Source organism: Musa acuminata, chromosome BXJ1-8, assembly GCF_036884655.1.
Source record: "Musa acuminata AAA Group cultivar baxijiao chromosome BXJ1-8, Cavendish_Baxijiao_AAA, whole genome shotgun sequence".
Taxonomy (NCBI): domain Eukaryota; kingdom Viridiplantae; phylum Streptophyta; class Magnoliopsida; order Zingiberales; family Musaceae; genus Musa; species Musa acuminata.
Window position 1 is genome coordinate 18,757,121 of NC_088334.1, and position 20,854 is coordinate 18,777,974.

Sequence of the window (20,854 nt, forward strand, 5' to 3'; positions counted from 1 at the left end):
CTAAAGACTCATTTAGTACCAATAACTAAATGGTCATTTGGCCTCGGAACAAGATTCCACACCTCGTTTCTCTTAAATTGGTTCAACTCTTCTTGCATTGTGATAACCCATGAATTATCTTTTAAGGCTTTGTCAATGCATTTTGGTTCAATTTGAGAAAGAAAAGCAGTATTGACACAAAAATTCTTAAGAGATGAACGAGTTTAAACCTCTTTTGATGTGTCTTCTATGATTAGCTCCTTAGGATGAGTATCTATATACTTTCATTCCTTGGGTAAGGATGTTTCAGAAGAAGATGTATCCAAGTTGCTAGTTGAAGGAGAAGGTTCATTTAAATTTAAAGCATCACAATTAAGATCATCAACAAACTCATTTTTTTTTAATTCGAAGACTTCATTAAAGACAACATGAATAGACTCTTCTAGGACTAAGGTTCTTTTAATAAAGACATAAAATGCTTTTGAAATAAAAGAATAACCAAGAAAAATGCCTTCATCGGGTTTTGCATCAAACTTTTTTAGGGCATCTTTTTCATTCAAAATAAAGTATTTATAACCGAAAACTTTAAAGTATGAAACATTAGATTTTTTATCATTCTATAATTTATAAGGAGTTTTGGAAAGTAATAATCTTACTGGAATCCTATTCATGACATAACATGTCGTATTAACAGCTTTGGCCCAAAAATATTTGGGTAGGCTATGTTCGTTTAACATGGTTCTTATCATTTCTTGTAAATTTTTATTTTTTTCTTTCTACTACTCTATTTTGTTGAGGATTTCTTGGAGTAAAGAAATTATGGTTATATCCATTAGATTCACAAAAATTTTAAAAATTATGATTTTGAAATTTGCCACCGTGATCACTCCGAATTAATGAAATCATAAAGTCTTTTTCATTTTGAACAAGTTTACAAAACTTAGAAAAATACCTAAAGCAAGCACTTTTGTGTGCCAATAAGTATATTCAAGTGTATCTACTATAATCATCCACAATGACAAAGGCGTATTTGCTACCTCCTAGGCTTGATATATCAATTAGTCCAAATAAATCCATATAGATTAATTACAATGGTCTAGAGGTTCTTATTTGATTCTTTGGTTTGAAACTACCTTTTATTTGTTTTCCTAATTGACATGCATCACACACATTATCTTTAATAAATTTAATGTAATGAATACCTCTTACAAGTTCTTTGGATGAGATTTGAGAGATTAGTTTCATGATAGCATGACCTAATCTCCTATGCCAAAGCCAAGCATCGTTATTCAAAACTGAAAATCACATTTCATCACAAAGATCATCAATATCAATGGTGTATATATTATTTTGTTTTAGGGCAATCATAGAGATGTTTTTGTGTGGTTGTTCAATAATACAAGTATTGGATTCAAATCTAATGATTGTGCATTAAGCCATCAACCAATAATATAACTTTATCACATAATTGACTAATACTCAAAAGATTATGCTTTAAGCCATTAACCAATAATACATCTTTAATTAAAAAGTTGGATTTGTTACCTATTGTTCCTTTGCCAATGATTTTACCCTCGTTGTTGCCTTCGAATGTGATATACCTTTCGTCTAGGCTAGTGAGCTTAGAGAATTTGGATGAATCTCCAGTCATATGCCTTGAGCATCCACTATCAAGGTATCATCTCTTGCTCCTAGCTTGTAATGGTAAAAATTTCTACAAAAGAGGGTGATTTTTAGGTAACCATTTGACCTTAGGTACCTTAAAAATCGATCTACTCAACTTATCGTTTTGCAAAGAGTTCTTTATGATTCCTTTAGGAACCCAAATCAATTTGCATAAACTATATCTCTTAAGTAGATATTTATAGGAAACATGTCTAAGTTTGTAACAAAAGCTACATTTGGTGTGAGGTGATATATGCAAGGTAGGGCCTTTAACAAAGGTGGTTGGATTTTGGTAATAGCTACTTACAAATCCGATTCTGCCTTTTCTATGAATATGACCCTTATTGGCAAGGATCATGTTCAAGGACTTGCTACCAACCTCAAATTTTTCTAAGATTTCTTTGAGTAGCAATTTTTCCTTCTTAAGTGCCTCTAAGTGTTCACACTTAGTACATGGAGGCAAAGAAGGATTATTATGCTTAAGTTTTTCAAATTCAACATTTAAAATTACATGCTCCTATTTCAAAGAGTTATAATTTTTACTCAAAGTTCTACATTCATTAAACAATTCATGAAACGTACTTAAAAGCTTATCGAAAGATAAATTTACATCTAATGAACTACTTATCTCATCTCCGATAGCCATTATTGTGCAGACGACGATCTCCTTATTGCTATGTTCTTTACCTTCAGAATCGCTCGAGTCATCCCATATTGCTTTGAATGCTTTCTTTTTCTTTGATTGCTTCTTCTTTACTTGGGGACGTTCGATTTTGAAATGTCCTGACTTCTTACATTTGTAGCATATGACTTATTCTTTCTTGGGTTTAATTTTATTTTAATATCATTTTTAAATTTATTTTTTTATGAATTTTTTAAACTTTCTTGTCAAGAGTGCCAAGTCATTATCATAGTCCTCATCACTTGAATTTTCTTTCAAGTGGTCTTCATGAGTTCTCAGTGCTATATCCTTCTTGTTCTTTGAAAGGTTATTTTCAAGCTCTTCATGAGTATTACAAGTCATATTATAGGTCATTAGTGATCTGATAAGTTCTTCGAGAGGGAAGTTATTCAAATCCTTGGCCTCTTGAATGGTCGTTACTTTAGGGTCCCAACTCTTTGGAAGGGATCTCAAAATTTTATTAACAAATTTAAAGTTCAAAAAATATTTGCTAAGAGTTTTTAAACTATTGACGACATCCGTAAAACGGGTGTACATGTCAACAATAGTTTCGCTTGGCTTTATCCGAAATAATTCATAAGTATAAACTAAAAGATTTATCTTCGTCTCCTTTACTCTACTAGTGCCTTCGTGAGTGATTTTGAGCTTATGTCAAATATCAAAAGCCATTTCACAAATAGATATTTGATTGAACTCATTTTTATCTAATGCACAAAACAAGGCATTCATAGCCTTAACATTTAAAGCGAAAGTCTTCTTCTCTAACTCATTCCAATCATTCATTAGATGAGAAGACTTTTGAAAATTATTTTCTACAATATTCCATAGCTCAAAATCTATAGAAATTAGAAAGATCCTCATTCTAGTCATCCAATAGGTATAATCCGTCCTATTGAATATGGGTGAATGTGTAATTGAGTGACTCTCTTGGTTGCTAACAAATATCATCTCTCTTGGGTTTCAAACTAAACAAGAGTGACCTTTCTCTTATATCAATTGTTAGGATCAAGAGTGGCACTACGAGGGGGGGGGGAACGGTGAATTAGTGTAGTAGAAAAATCATCGATTTTGTAAATTTTTTGTTTGTTAAAAATCGATATTGGAAAGTACTTGACTTTAAAGTAAATGAACTAGCAATTAACTTAGAAAGTAATGGCAGTAATGAAAAGCATAATGGAAATGAGCATACCGGAATTTATAGTGGTTCGGTCGTTGTAACCTATATTTACTTCTGATTTCTCCTCCGTCGAGGTCACCGATATCCACTAATGTTCTTCCTTCAATAAGCGAAGACCAACCACCTCTTTACAATGCTTTCTCCTTTTTACGGGTTTAGGAGATAACCCTTACAAGCCTTACACCTCTCTTGAATGATCACAACACTTAGAAAGGGAGGAGGAGGAGGAATCTTTTCACTTTTATAACACTTTTAACACCCCAAGATTTCAAGATATTGTTTATACTTTCGTGCCCTTTCATGCAAAAAAATGTGGGGTATTTATAGGCCCCAATGACTTTAGAATTGAAGCCAAAAAATATCATATCTTTAGATTTCGGGGTACTGATGGTACCACCCTCATTATTGGGTACCACTACCGCTTGCAAACTGATACTGGGTGGTACCATCACTTAGTCTAGGTGGTACCATCGCTTGACAGAGCTTTGGAGACCAAGCTTTGATAGTACCACCGCTTGATAGGGCAGTACCACCGCTTGGTAGCATTAATTGCCGATGGTACCACCGCCTAGACCACCTGGGATACTGCGCCCTAGGCGGTGCCACCACTGGCCATGATTTCAAGTGCTGAATGGGCTTGTTCAACCGGCCCAATTCAGCCCTATTAAGGGCCTAATTGCCCCCTAATTGAGTTAATAGGATTGCCTCTCAATCCTAACTCATATTAAGGTCTAACTATGATAATTAAGATATTTAACAAAGCATTCTTAGTCCAGTATATCAATTGTTCTTCCGGTGAGCTTCCGGCGATCTTCCGGCGAACTTCTGACAATCTCTCGGCAATGTTCTGGTGGTCTTCCGGCAAGCTCCTAGACTTCACGACGATCTTCTTGGCAAGTTCCGACAAGCTTCTTTAGCAAGCTCTTAGACTTCTCGGTTAATTTCGGTAGAACTTCCGATGAACGTCTGGACTTTCGACGAACTCTCGAACTCCCAACGAAATCTCGATCTTGACTCTGGCATAATATTTTCTTTATGTCTTACCGCTATTGTAGGTAATCCTGCACACTTTTCTTAACATATATATTAAATCAAACAATTTACCAATTGATTTCATCATCAAAATCTGAGATTCAACACACTAGTCAAAGAGGGGCCTCTATAAATAAGAGGAAAGTTAACAAGGGGCCTCTATAAATAAGAGGGAACCAAAGAGCCATAGAGTAGGTTCTTTTTTGTTTCTATCTCCTATTCTCCTCTCTCCCTCTCCTCTTTAATATATAACCCCTATTTGAGGCATGTGGATAGCAAGAAGGGGCACCCCCTTCTTGATTGTGTGGTACGCGTTGCGAGGAGGATTGTATAATGATTTGGGAGCGTCTTCACAGCCCCTACTATATGGATCACCACTAGAGAGGATAACACTTGACCTCCTTCATCCTCTTATATAGATCTACAGAAATTCAGATATATATGATCTTTCTCGATAACACAATCTCTTATATACGCGTAGTTTTTCGATTTCGCGGATTTTTACGTACCAATCTTCGCATGAAAATAAGAAACCTTTTTTTGTGGGAAATCTATGTTTTATTTTTTCTATTCTTCCACTACGTATATGATATCACCATATATTTTTCAACAACATCGAGATAAACGGACAAATAGGTGTACTATATCCCCATCCATATGATGGAGGCGGTTGGTCTCATATCTGCTTGTGTGGAGACACTAAAGATATAATACATGTGCTCATTGTAGAATAAGTTTACTAATTGATCTGCTCATGGAATGCTAGATAGTTGATTATGTCTTTTATTAGATAGTGATTCCATCATCCCAATGGTATATCTGGTTCTTAGACTTGAGAAAATAAAGATGTCGTGTATTAGTACTTCACTTTTTGATACCGGACTTATAGGCCTAAAAATTCCAGATCTAGCACAACATGTCAATGGGAGTGGCAACTAACCTTATGAGGGCTATTGAGTGTCAATAGAGGATCATCTACTCTCGGTGTCATGAGAGGAATATCTTATGTGTTCTTGCTCAAACAAATCCTTGGTCAAGGTCATTCGGATTGAGAGAGAAAGAGTTCTCTGGGAGAATCTGATTAAAGCGAGACTCATGTAGAAACCGTACAGGTGATAGCACAATGCCCAGTATATGGTCTTTGAGATATTAGATAAATTAGGGACTATAGATACACGATAAGTAAGGGTGGACATGTATAATAGATTATATTCCCCTATATCGTCTGGCGACTACAATGTAGTGGCCTAGTACGTTCATAGTCGATAAGTCGAGTGAATTATTATGGAGATAATAATTCACAGAGCTAGAAGAAGTTCTGACAAGTATGACTTATGACTAACTCAATATTAGGCTCAAAGGGTCACACATATATAGTATGTATTGTGATGAGTAGAGGTTCGGATATGAGATATCCATTAGAGTCCTTATCTTATTAGATATCTAATAAGCCCCTGAATTATTGGATCTAATGGATGAGATCTAATAAGAGCCAGTGAGATATTATTAGATAAAGACCCACTAATCTAAGAGGCTTGGGTAGTTGGATGGAGATCCAGTACCCAATATGGGAGGATCTATTAGGGTTTAGTTGATAGGGGCCTCTATAAATAGGAGGGAATCAAAGGCCATGTGTAGGAAAATCTGGGGTGACATCACATGCATAGCAAAAGAATAGAAAATAAAAATCCCCAATTTTCCCAATGATGTATTCATCGTCGTGTAAAGATTGGTGCGTAAAATCTTCAAAATTGAAAACTAAGTATATAAAATATTGTGTTTTACTTAGGGAGATTATATATCTCTGAATCCCTGTAGATCTGTATGAGAGGATGAAGGAGGTCAAGCATCCTCTCCAATAATGATCCACATAATAGGGCTATGATGATGCTCCTTAAATCGCTGCCCAAATCTCCTCAACTGCTATCTAAGGAGGAGAATAGAATGTGGCAACCAAGAAAACCTCTAGCCTATGGGTGTTTGGTTCCCTCCTATTTATAGAGGCCCCCTATCAACTTAACCCTAATGGATCCTATCCTATTAAGTATTGGATCTCCATCCAACTATCCAAGCTACTTAGATTAATGGATCTCTATCCAATAATCTCTCATTGGCTCTTATTGGATCTCATCCATAAGATCCAATAATTCAGGGGCTTATTGGATGTCCAATAAAATAGGGGCTCTAACGGATATCTCATATCTAATTCTCTACTCGTCGCAATGCCTACAATATGTGTAGACCCTCTAGGCCCAATATTGAACTAGCTATGAGTTATACCTATCAGAACTCCTTTTGGCTCAATGAATTATTATTTTTATAATAATTCACTCGACACATCGACTACGAACGTACTAGGCCACTACGCCGTAGTCCCTAGACGATACAAGGGAATCCAATCCTTTGGACCTATCTATCCTTATTTATTATATACCTATAGTCCCTCATCAATCTAATATTCCAGAGATCATATATCGGGTATGGTACTGTCAAACCCATACAATTTCTACTCGAGTCTCACTCTAATCGGATTCTCCTGAAGAACTCTTTCTCTCTCAATCTGAATGACTCTGGCCAGGGATTTATCTAAGCAAGAATACATATGATATTTCTCTCATGATATCATAAGTAGATGATCTTCTCTTGATACTCAATAGTCCTTGTAAGGTTGACTGCCACTCTCGATGACCGATTGTGCTAGATCTGAAACTTCCAAGCCTATAAGTCTGGTATCAAAGAGTAGAGTACTCATATAGGATATCCTTGGTGTCTCAAGTCTAAGGACTAGGTATACCATTGGGACAACGGAATCGCTATCTGACAATGAGGCATTAACTATCTAGCATTCCGTGAGCGGATCAATCAGTGAACTCATTCTCCAATGAGCACCTACACTATAGCCCTAGTGTCCCCACACAAGCAACTATGAGACCAACTGCCTTCATTATATGGATGGGTATACAACACATTAGTCTATCCGGTTATCTCGATATCCCTTTCGAGTAACCTATAACCAGGATTATGTAAGATCTGTGTTTAAAAGTAAATTGATCTCATTATCGTGATCTTATCATGATCTGATTCTCATTGCATAGATCCATGTACATCATAATATATATGCAAATATGCAATAAGCAATATAAAGTGATAAAATATCAAAATATAATAAGCAAAAAGAATACGTATCATGTCACACGTGTCATCACTCACGTGATTGGCTTGTAGGGCACCTATGACTAGCACCACATGCTAGTTTCTTTCTTGATATCACCTTTTATTCTCCTCTCTTCCTCTCCTCCTCAACCTATAGCCCTTATTTGGGGCATACGGATAGTAAGAAGGGGCATTCCCTTTTTTATTATATGTTGCGCATAGCGAGGAGGATTGTGCAGTTATTTGTAGAGCATTTTCGTAGCCATTGCCATGTGGATCACTACTAAAGAGGAGGATAGTTAACCTCCTTTATCCTCACCCATAGATATATAAAAATTCAGGGATATACGATCTCCCTAGGTAACACAATCTCCTATGTATGCATAGTTTTTTGATTTTACGGGTATTTGCGTACCAATCCTTGCACAACGATGAAACCTTATTTTTTATAAGAAATTCTAGGATTTTTTTTTTCTATTCTTCTGTTGCATATGTGATGTCACTCTAAATTTTCCAATAGTGATATCGAAGCTAGGTTGCTCTTCTAAAAGATTGGTTTTTAAACTGTGTTATGTTCAATCACGTAGAATTATTTTACGCAATTGCTGCGATATTTTTGTTGTAGTATTGAAATCTATACTACACTTTTTTCTTGCTATTAAAGAGGTAGTTTAGAGAGAGCTTTTGACGTTAAAAATTGTTGATGTAAAAAGGGGAGAAAGGATAGTAATTGTTGCTGCCCTACAATTTGGCTAAAGGCTACTTGCAGCATTGGCCGAGAGAATATCTCATTGGAGAATGAGTTCACTTATTGATCCGCTCATAGAATGCTGGATTGTTGATAATACTTTATTGTTAGACATTGATTCCATCATCCTAATGGTATATCTGGTCCTTAGACCTAAGATACTAAAAATGTCCTATATGAGTACTCCACTTTTTAATACCGGACTTATAAGCCTGGAAGTTCCAAATCTAACACAGTCGGTCATCATGAGTGGTAGCTAATCTTTTGAGTGCTATTGAGTGTCGATAGATGATCATCCACTTTTGGTGTTATGAGAGGAATATCACATATGTTCTTGCTCAAACAAGTCCCTGACCAGGGTTATTCAGATTGAGAGAGAAAGAGTTCTCTAGGAGAATCTGATTAGAGTGAGACTTGAGTAGAAACCATATGGGCTTGATAGCACCATGCCCAGTATATGGTCTTTGAGATATTAGATGGATGAGGGACTATAGATACATGGTAACTGAGGAAAGACAAGTCCAATGGATTGGATTCCCCTATATCGTTTGGGACTATGACGTAGTAGCCTAGTACGTCCAAAGTCGATGAGTCAAGTGAATTATTATGGAGATAATAATTCATTAAGCTAGAAAGAGTTTTGATAGGTATGATGTTGGAAAATCTTGGGGGTGACATCACATGCGCAGTAGAAGAACAGAAAACAAAATCCTTAATTTTCTAAAGATTTGTTCGTCATCGTGCGAAGATTGGTGCGTAAAATCCGCAAAACAGAAAATTACATATAGTAAAGATTGTGTTACCTAGGGAGATCGTATATCTATGTTTCCCTGCATATCTCTAGGAGATGGTGAAGAAAGTCAAGCGCCCTCCTCTCTAGCGGTGATCCACATAGTAGGGCTACGACAACGCTCCTCAAAACTCCAGGCATGCTCTGAGGTGGAGAGGGGGAGGAGAATAGGAGAGACAAGCAAAATCTCTAGCCTATGAACCACTGAATCCCTCCTATTTATAGAGGTCCCCGGTCAACTTAACCCTAATGGATCCTCCCCTATTGGGTATTGGATCTTCATTTAACTACCCAAGCATATTATATTAGTGGATTGATAGAACCCTTGCAGATTCTAAACTTGGGATTGATCTCTTTAGGAGATCAGCCTCCTTAGAACTCTATAGGGGTTCCTCCCTCCAAGTTGCTGCTCAAAAGCTGCAGAAAAGATTTATCTTTTGTTTATGAAAAGAGGAGGAATACATGGCTATTTATAGGGCTTCTAAACCCTAACTCCTAATAAGACTCCTACTCAAGACTCCTACTTCTAACTAACTCCTAATAGGACTCCTACTCAAGACTCCTATTCCTTTACAACTTATAATTCTTTTCTAAGAAACAACCTCCTAACCCTAGCCAGCCTCTTCGACTCTTTAATAGGGGTCGGCTTAGGTAGATTTTATATGAATGTCCCTCTCAATTAGGACTCTCTTAGCTAGAGTCCTAATAGACCCGCCCTCTTCAAATCAGTCTTGTCCTTGAGGCTGACGATTCATGAATTCTGAAAATTTGATCTTCAAGTCGTCATAATTCTCCCAAGTGGCATCTTCTGCTGGTAGGTTCGTCCACTGTATTAGCACTTCAATAGTGGATCATCGTCGTTGAGTCACAATCTGTCGATCAATAATGGCACTTGGCTGGGTCTGGAGTTCTCCTTGGGTAGTCATATTTGGTGGGTGGCTTTGGGTTGTCTCTAAGCACCTATTTATAACTTTCGTCTGGCTGTCGGTTTGTGGGTGATATGTTGTACACCTTTTCAATTTAGTACCTTGCATATAGAATATCTTTCTCCAAAATCTACTCGTGAAAATGCAAGTAGAATTTATCACAAGCACAATGCGTCCCTTATAGTGTAATTCTTTCGAGTCCTAATTGTAATGAGCCACGGAGCTTGGTGCTTCCTCCAATTTTTTTTTTTTATGAACTTACTGGTCTTTGAATCTTCCTGTCATTCCATCTTAATATCCTCAAGGAAGTCGCTGGTCAGAAGTGAAACGATCGAAAATTCAGCTTGCTTGGGTAGTTGCGAAAGCACATCTGCAACAACATTCTCTTTCCCCTTTTTGTAAGTTATTTCATAATCAAATCCATAAAGTTTTATTACCTATTTTTGCTACTCAGGGGATGATATATTTTGCTCCAAAAAGTACTTGAGGCTTTTATGGTTGATTTTAATTTGAAATCATCGATCGATCAAGTAAGGTCTCCGCCTCGTTGCTGCGTACACAATGGCGAGCATCTCCTTATCATATGTTGACATATTTTGATGGGAGAGAGACAATGTCTTATGATAGAACCCTTGCAGATTCTAAACTTGGGGTTGATCTCTTTAGGGGATCGGCCTCCTTGGAACTCTATAGGGGTTCCTCCCTCCAAGTTACTGCTCAAAGGCTGTAGAAAAGATTCATCTATTGCTTATCAAAAGAGGAGGAATATATTACTATTTATAGGGTTTCTAAACCCTAACTCCTAATAGGACTCCTACTCAAGACTCCTACTTCTAACCAACTCCTAATAGGACTTCTACTCAAAACTCCTATTCCTTTACAACTCCTAATTCTTCTTTAAGAAACAACCTCCTATCCCTAACCGGCCTCTTCACCTCTTTAATAGGGGTCGGCTTAGGTAGGTTTTACATGAATGTCCCTCTCAATTAGGACTCTGTTAGAACCCTTGTAGATTCTAAACTTGGGGTTGATCTCTTTAGGGGATCGGCCTCCTTGGAACTCTATAGGGGTTCCTCCCTCCAAGTTGCTGCTCAAAGGCTGCAGAAAAGATTCATCTATTCCTTTACAACTCCTAATTCTTCTCTAAGAAAACACCTCTTACATGAATGCCCCTCTCAATTAGGACTCTCCTAGCTAGAGTCCTAACAGAATGTCCCTCTCAATTAGGACTCTCCTAGCTAGAGTCCTAACAGTTTTACATGAATGTCCCTCTCAATTAGGACTCTCCAAGCTAGAGTCCTAATAGACCCGCCCTCTTCAAATCAGCCTTGTCCTCGAGGCTGATGATTCGTGAATTCTGGGAATTTGATCTTCAAGTCGTCATACTTCTCCCAAGTGGCATCTTCTATTGGTAGGTTCGCCCACTGTATTAGCACTTCATTAGTGGGTCATCGTTGTCGAGTCACGATCCATCGATCAATAATGGCACTTGGCTGGGTCTGGAGTTCTCTTTGGGTAGTCATATTTGGTGGGTGGCTTTGGGCTGTCTCCAAGCACCTATTTAAAACTTTCATCTGGACGTCGGTTTGTGGGTGATATGCCATACTCCTTTTCAATTTAGTACCCTGCATATGGAATAACTTTGTCCAAAATCTGCTCGTGAAGATGCAAATAGAATTTATCGTAAGCACAATACGTCCCTTATAGTGTAATTCTTTTGAGTCCCAATTGTAATGAGCCATTGGGCTTGGTGCTTCCTCCAATTTTTTTATAATCTTACTAGTCTCTGAATCTTCCTGCCATTTCATCTTAATATCCTTAAGAAAGTCACTGGTCGGAAGTGAAACGGCCGAAACTTCAACTTGCTCGGGTAGCTGCGAAAGCGCATCTGCAAGAACATTCTCTTTCCCCTTTTTGTAAGTTATTTCATAATCAAATCCAAGAAGTTTTATTACCCTTTTTTGCTGCTCAGGGGATGATATTTTTCGCTCCAAAAAGTACTTGAGGCTTTTATGGTAAGTTTTAATTTGAAATCGTCGGCCAATCAAGTAGGGTCTCCACCTCGTTGCTGCGCGCACAATGGCGAGCATCTCCTTATCATATGTTGACTTATTTTGATGGGAGGGAGATAATGCCTTGCTAGTGTATATGAGTGGTCGACCATCTTGCATGAGAATGGCTCCAATTCCGACTCCAGATGCTTCGGCCTCAATAATGAAGGGTCGGTTGAAATCTGTTAGTGTTAGCACCGGCGTCGTCGTCATGGCTGCCTTAAGTTTGTCGAAGGCAGCGGAGGCTCTGTCCGACCATTGGAAGACATCTTTTTTAGTAAGGAAGTAAGTGGTGCACTGATCTCTCCATAGTTTTTCATGAACTTGTAGTAGTAGCCTGTTAAACCTAGAAAGCCATGTAGCAATTTTATGTTCCTCGAGGTCAGCCAGTTTTGCATTGCTCCAATTTTGAAGGGGTCTACTGCCATACCTTCCTCTGATATGATATGCCCAAGATATTCCACCTTCTTATGAAGAAAGCAAAAATTCATAGTGGTTGTTGTGTGTTCAAAAGGTGGTTTTCGGTATGTCTTCTTCGCATACTCGTATTTGATGATACCCGGATCGAAGGTCCAACTTTGTGAAGATTTGTGCTCCTTAGCAACTCATCTACTACTGGAATAGGGTATTTATCCTTGATGGTTATGCCATTGAGAGCTCGGTAATCAACACATAATCGCCATATTCCATCCTTCTTTCGTATGAGGAGCACTAGTGAAGAGTAGGGGCTGCAACATGGCCGAATAACTCCTGTTTTGAGCATTTTCTTTACAATCCTTTCTATTTCATCCTTCTGGAGATGTGGATATTGATATGGCTGAGCATTTGCCGGAGATTTGCTTGGAAGAATCATTATACAATGATCATGCCGACGGGTAAGAGGTAGGTTGCACGGTTCATCAAATATATCTGAAAATTCAGCAAGCAAAGAAAGTAGATTTGGATCTTCAAATTTTGTTGGCTCTCCCTTAGTTTGTTGCTCAAGTTGTACCAAAAAGCCGCTGCATGCTTTATACAAAACCTTCTCCATTTGTTGTGTGCAAATCGTCGTTACGTCACCCTCACGTTTCCCATGCAGTATCACCTGTTTCTCCTTATTGTAAAATTTTATAATTAGTTGCATAAAATTCCAAGAAATATCACCTAATGTCATCAACCATTTAATTCTGAGTATGGCCTCATGATCATCAAGAGGGAGAAGGAAGAAATCTGCAATTATCTCTTGGTCCTGCAACAATAGTTTCACTTGCGGGCACCTATGATCACACTTCAAAATCCGTCCGTTGGCGACCTTAACGACAAACCTACTGCAATTCTCAATAGGTAAGTTCATATAGACAGCAACTTTACTATTTAGGAAGTTATTAGTGCTGCCCGTGTTGATGAGAACAGTGATCGGTTGTTGTTTGAGAAAGCCTCCAACTTTTATCGTTTATGGGATTGAGTAGCCAACTAGTGTATGTACCGTAACTTTGGTCGGTTGTGGATCTTCTTCTGCATCTTCTTCTTTATGTTCAAGGCTCTCTTTTGGATGTTCAATGACCTCTTCTTCTATCGGTTCAATCATAAGAAGTCCCCCTTTACTACAATGATGCTCACGGCTCCACGGCTCGTCACAATGCCAACATAACCCCTTCGTATATCGCTCCCGAAGATCTTCTCTTGTTAACCTCTTTGGTGTAGGGACTTGGTCGACAGTAGGGGGGGCTAAGGGCTTCAATATTACTGGTTGAGGAGCGACCCTAGTCCTTCGAGCTTCATGGTTCAATTGCTCCTCTTGATGTCGTGCGAAAGAGATGGCTGCCATCAGCGTATACGGTTGTCGCGCTTTAACTTCTCCTCGGATCTCCGGCTTCAAGCCCTCAATGAAGGTCCTCAATAGCTGTTTTTGAGACCAATCACGAGTTTGATTAGATAACCTTTCAAACATAGTTTGGTACTCCTGAATGGTGGATGTTTGTTGGATCTTTGCTAGTTGTCCGTCAATATTCTCGTAATCGGTTGGTCTGAAGCGGATTAGCAGTCCTTCTTTGAATTGTCGCCATGAAAGAACTCCATAAGTATGTTCAAACCAGTCAAACCACTGTATAGCATCCCCTTCAAGATGTATAGCTGCAATTTTCACCATAGATGCATCCGCGGTTTTGTGGTACTGAAAATATCGCTCCGCGCGCGAGATCCAACCAATCGGGTCTCCTTCTTCCCATCTAGGGAAGTCCACTCTCATGCATGGATAGTTGGGGTCAGTCATAGAGCTTCCCCTCTCTTGGAAGTCATATCTTTGGGTTTGGTGCGATTGGGCATAGCTCTCTCCTTGATGTGATTTCTTCGTGCTTAGTGGTCGGCCCAACCTGAGTTCGGTAAAGAGCGTCCGAATCTTATCCTCCATTCGCGCCTCGAAGGCTTCGAATTTAGCATTGATTACCTCCTCAGATGCCATAGTATATGCCGCCAAATCTGTGATGATAAAATCTCTCTTTTGTTGTCGGGTTAAAGGCATGTATTGGTTGAGAGAGGTGATGGTCGAAAGGGTTGGTAGATCGGTGGATGTATGCTACAGTTTAGGCTTGTTTTGTGGCTATTTTGGGTGCAGTTTGAGGGTGTGGTTTGGTTAAGTTTTAGGGTTGTGGATGAAAGTTTTGGATCTGTGGTAGATGGTAGCAAAGGTTTGATAGAAATCCGTGGAAGTTGCAGCAAGTATGTACTGTCTTGTAAGAGTAGAATTGTAATTGAAGAAACAACGGTTTCTCGACGTAATTTCCACCAAAAACTTGAGAGAATTGAGGAGGGAATTGATAGCAAAATCACAGTTTATATGACAGCAAGGATATCTAATTTAATCAAGAAAATTTCGGTAGTATAATAGCAAGGAAATTGGTACAAGTTTCGATTGCAGAATTCTCGTCGAGAAATTTCAGCGGGTTACGACGAAAATTTGTAGCAACATAAAATCATTTTTAGAGATAAATTTCTTAATAGATCAATCTTAGATGGAAGCTAAGATAATCTATGAAGTGTATAAGAAATTTTATTCAAAAAAGATTGTAAATAGATGGGTTAAGGCAACAATATGCAACTGAAATTTTCTGCAGCATAGATTTTCAAGTACAGCAGATTGGACATAAAAGATCAGTAGTTTATATTGAGAATTTTTCGATGAAACTAAAGGGAAATCCACTGTTAGGAAGTATCAAAGATGTCATAAAAATTTCGTAGAAATTTGGATAGAAAAAGAACAGTAGCAAGATCAAATAGATGGTGCTATGCGGCTTGAATTCTGCAATTCAAGTGCAGTAGATTGGACATAAAAGATCAGTAGTTTATATTGAGAATTTTTTGATGAAACCAAAGGGAAATCCACTGTTAGGAAGTGTCAAAGATGTCATAAAAATTTCGTAGAAATTTGGATAGAAAAAGCATAGTAGCAAGATCAAACAGATGGTGCTATGCGGCTGGAATTCTGCAATGTATCTTTCGTCGTAGAGATGAAAACTTTGTGACGAAAAGTTTATGCAGCAATATAGGAACAATTTTTTTTTTTTGGATTTTCGAATAAGGATAACTAAATTGCAGCAGCAGTAAGGTAGGAAACCAGAACCTGTTGCAATTCACGGGGAGATCAAAGGATGATCCGCGGTAGTGGAGATGATGGCGAAATTCGGTGACGATCTTTGAAGCAATTGTGGGAATTGCTTTGGATGGTTGTGGAGGGTTGATAGATAGCTGTGGAAGGGCAGCGAGATGCCAAGAATGCTGCTCTGATACCAGGTGTTAGAACCCTTGTAGATTCTAAACTTGGGGTTGATATCTTTAGGGGATCGGCCTCTTTGGAACTCTATAGGGGTTCCTCCCTCCAAGTTGCTGCTCAAAGGCTGCAGAAAAGATTCATCTATTCCTTTACAACTCCTAATTCTTCTCTAAGAAAACACCTCTTACATGAATGCCCCTCTCAATTAGGACTCTCCTAGCTAGAGTCCTAACAGTTTTACATGAATGTCCCTCTCAATTAGGACTCTCCAAGCTAGAGTCCTAACAGACTCTCCTAGCTAGAGTCCTAACAGACCCTCCCTCTTCAAATCAGCCTTGTCCTCGAGGCTGACGATTCATGAATTTTTAGAATTTGATCTTCAAGTCGTCATAGTTCTCCCAAATGGCATATTCTATTGGTAGGTTCACCCATTGTATTAGCACTTTAGTAGTGGGTCGTCGTCATCGAGTCACGATCCGTCGATCAATAATGGCACTTGGCTGGGTTTGAAGTTCTCCTTGGATAGTCATATTTGGTGGGTGGCTTTGGGTTGTCTCCAAGCACCTATTTACAACTTTTGTCTGGCCATCGATTTGTGGATGATATACCATACTCCTTTTCAATTTAGTACCCTGCATATAGAATAACTTTGTCCAAAATCTGCTCGTGAAGATGCAAGTAGAATTTATCATAAGCACAATGCATCCCTTATAGTGTAATTCTTTTGAGCCCCAATTGTAATGAGCCACGGAGCTTGGTGCTTCCTCCAATTTTTTTATACTCTTACTAGTCTCTGAATCTTCCTGCCATTCCATCTTAATATCCTCAAGGAAGTCATTGGTCGAAAGTGAAACAGCCGAAACTTCAGCTTGCTCGGGTAGCTATGAAAGCGCATCTGCAAGAACATTCTCTTTCCCCTTTTTGTAAGTTATTTCATAATCAAATCCAAGAAGTTTTATTACCCATTTTTGCTGCTCAGGGGATGACATCTTTCGCTCCAAAAAGTACTTGAGGCTTTTATGATCTGTTTTAATTTAAAATCGTCGACCAATTAAGTAGGGTCTCCACCTCGTTGCTGTTGGGAAATCATGGGGGGCGACATCATATGCGCAGCGGAAGAACAAGAAAACAAAAATCCCCGATTCCCAAAAAGATGTTCGTCGTCGTGCGAAGATTGGTGCGCAAAATCCGCAAAACACAAAACTGCGTATAGAGATTGTGTTACCTAGGGAGATCGTATATCCCTGTTTCCTTGCAGATCCTCAGGAGAGGGTGAAGGAGGTCAAGCGTCCTCCTCTCTAGCGGTGATCCACACAGCAGGGTTGCGACGACGCTCCTCAAAACTCCAGGCCTACTCTGAGGTGGAGAGGGAGAGGAGAATAGGAAGGGCAAGCAAAGACTCTAGCCTATGAGGCTGTGAATCCCTCCTATTTATAGAGATCCCGTGTCAAAACCCTAATGGGTCCTTTCCCTAGTGGGTATTGGATCTGCATCCAATAAGACAAGGGCTCCGTCGGATATCTCATATCCGAACCTCTACTCATCGCAATGCCTACCATATGTGTGTGACCCTCTAGGCCCAATATCGAGCTGGCCGTGAGTCATACTTGTCAGAACTCCTTCTAACTAAGTGAATTATTATCTCTGTAATAATTCACTCGACTCATCGACTACGGAAGTACTAGGCCACTACGCCGTAGTCCCCAAACGATACAGGGGAATCCAATCCATTGGACCTGTCTGTCCTCAGTTACCATGTACCTATAGTCCCTCATCCATCTAATATCCCAGAGACCGTATATCGAGCATGGTGCTGTCAGACCCATACGGTTTCTACTTGAGTCTCGCTCTAATCGGATTCTCCCGGAGAACTCTTTCTCTCTCAACCCGAATGACCCTGGCCAGGGATTTGTCTGAGCAAGAACACATGGGATATTCCTCTCATGATACCGAGAGTGGATGATCCTCTATCGACACTCAATAGCCCTCGTAAGGTCGACTACCACTCCCAATGACCAGCTGTACTAGATCTGGGAACAGCCAAACCTATAAGTCTGGTATCAAAGAGTGGAGCACTCATACAGGACATCCTTGGTGTCTCAAGTCTAAGAACCAGATACACCACTAGGACTACGGAATCGTTGTCTGACAATAAGGCATCATCAACCATCCAGCATTCCGTAAGCGGATCAATCAGTGAACTCATTCTCCAATGAGCACCTGTACTGTATCCCTAGTGTCCCTACACGAGCAGCTATGAGACCAGCTGCATCCATCATATGGACGGGTATACAGCACACCAGTCTATCCGGTTATCACGATGTCCCTCTCGAGTAACCTATGACCGGGATTATTTAGGATATGTGTTTAAAGGTGAATCGATCTCATTATCGTGATCTCATCACGATCCGATTCCCATTGCACAAATCCAAGGACATCACAATACATATGCATTTATGCAATAGTTATAAAGTGATATACGCCAAAAATATAATAAGCAAAAAGATTCTGTATCAAGTCACACGTGCCATCACTCACGTGATTGGCTTGCTGGGCACTTATGACTAGCAATCTCCCACTTGACCTAAAGCCAATCACCTATGTGTCTGATCCCCATCAGACCCCTGTGACGCTCAAAGACAATCTGAGACAATGGCTTTGTTAGTGGATCTGCAATGTTATTTTTGGATGGAACTCTTTCCACTGCTACATCTCCTCGGGTCACGATCTCTCTGATAAGGTGGAACCTCCTCAAAACATGCTTAGATTTCTGATGAGACCTAGGTTCCTTCGCTTGAGCAATTGCCCCGTTGTTGTCGCAATATAGGGAAATCGGCTCCTCACTATCCGGCACGACTCCCAAATCTGTGATGAACTTCTTCAACCAGACTCCCTCCTTTGCTGCATCTGATGCAGCAATGTACTCCGCCTCTGTGGTCGAGTCAGCAGTGGTATCTTGCTTGGAACTCTTCCAGCACACTGCTCCTCCATTCAAGGTGTACACATACCCTGAATTCGACTTGCTATCATCGACATCAGACTGAAAACTTGAGTCAGTGTAGCCTTCAACCTTAAGGCTATTACCTCCATATACTAGTAAAAGATCCTTAGTCCTTCTCAAGTACTTAAGGATACACTTTACTGCTTTCCAGTGCTCCAAGCCTGGATCCGCCTGATACCTGCTCGTGACACTCAGAGCATGCGCTATATCAGGCCTAGTACATAGCATGGCATACATGATAGACCCTATTGCTGAGGCATAAGGTATCATATCCATGTTCGCCCTTTCTTCTGGAGTCTTTGGGGACATACTCGTAGAAAGCGATATCCCATGTCTCATCGGTATGAGACCTCTTTTGGAATTTTCCATGCCAAACCTTTTGACAATAGTTTCTATGTACCTGGACTGGGACAAGCCAAGCATCCTTTTGGATCTATCTCTATAGATTCTAATCCCCAAGATATAAGATGCTTCTCCTAAGTCCTTCATGGAGAAGTGTCTAGATAACCAAGCCTTTATTGTGGATAGCATTCCTATGTCATTCCCAATGATGAGGATGTCATCCACATATAACACCAAAAAGCTAATAGCGCTCCCACTTACCTTTCTGTATACACAAGGCTCATCTTCGTTCTTAACGAAGTCATAAGATCTGATTGCCTCATCAAATCTTATGTTCCAACTTCGGGAAGCTTGCTTTAGTCCATAAATGGATCTAAGCAACCTACACACCTTATCTGGGCAGTTCTTGGACACGAATCCCTCAGGTTGCATCATATACACCTCCTCCTCCAGGTTCCCGTTGAGGAATGCGGTTTTCACATCCATCTGCCAGATCTCATAATCATAGTGTGCTGCAATAGCCAATAGAATTCTGATGGATTTTAGCATTGCTACGGGTGAGAAAGTTTCGTCGTAGTCAACACATTGCCTTTGACGATACCCCTTAGCCACTAGCCTTGCTTTATAGGTCTCTACCTTTCCATCTTCTCCGATCTTTTTCTTAAAGATCCACTTGCAACCGATGGGTACAATACCTTCGGGTGCATCAACTAGGTTCCAAACCTTATTGGAGTACATAGAATCCATCTCAGAATTCATGGCTTCTTTCCACTTCCCGGAGTCTATACTCATAATAGCCTCCTCGTAGGTCTGAGGATCAATATCCTCTACATCCTCTGCTCTAATATGTCCCACATATCTCTCAGGAGGATGGGATACTCTATCAGACCTGCGTAAAGTTGAAACTTGTGTATTAGATACCTGAACAGACTCGGGCTGTAGAGTGGTGCTTGAGCTTGGTTCTCCAACCTCGCTCAATTCTATCATTCTCCCACTGTCTCCGTCAAGAATGTGTTCCTTCTCAAGGAACACTGCTCTCTTAGCTACAAAGACCTTTTGGTCCTCGAGATGATAGAAGTAATACCCACAAGTTTCCTTGGGGTATCCCACAAATTTACATCGCCCTGTCCTTGATTCTAACTTATCGGGGTTGTGTCTTTTAACATGGGCAGAGCAGCCCCAAATCTTAACAACCTTAAGATCAGGCTTCTTCCCTTTCCATATCTCATATGGTGTAGACACTACCGACTTAGTTGGAACTCTGTTCAGAAGGTAAGCTGCGGTTTCTAAGGCATATCCCCAGAATAAGATGGGTAGGTCAGCGAAACTCATCATGGACCGTACCATATCTAATAAAGTACGATTTCTCCTTTCAGAGACACCATTGAGCTGAGGTGTGTAAGGAGGTGTCCATTGGGATAATATCCCATGGTCCTTGAGGAACTGAGTAAACTCTATACTTAAGTACTCACCTCCTCGATCTGATCGAAGAGTTTTGATACTCTTTCCAGTCTGGTTCTCCACCTCATTCTTATACTCTCTGAATTTCTCAAAGGCCTC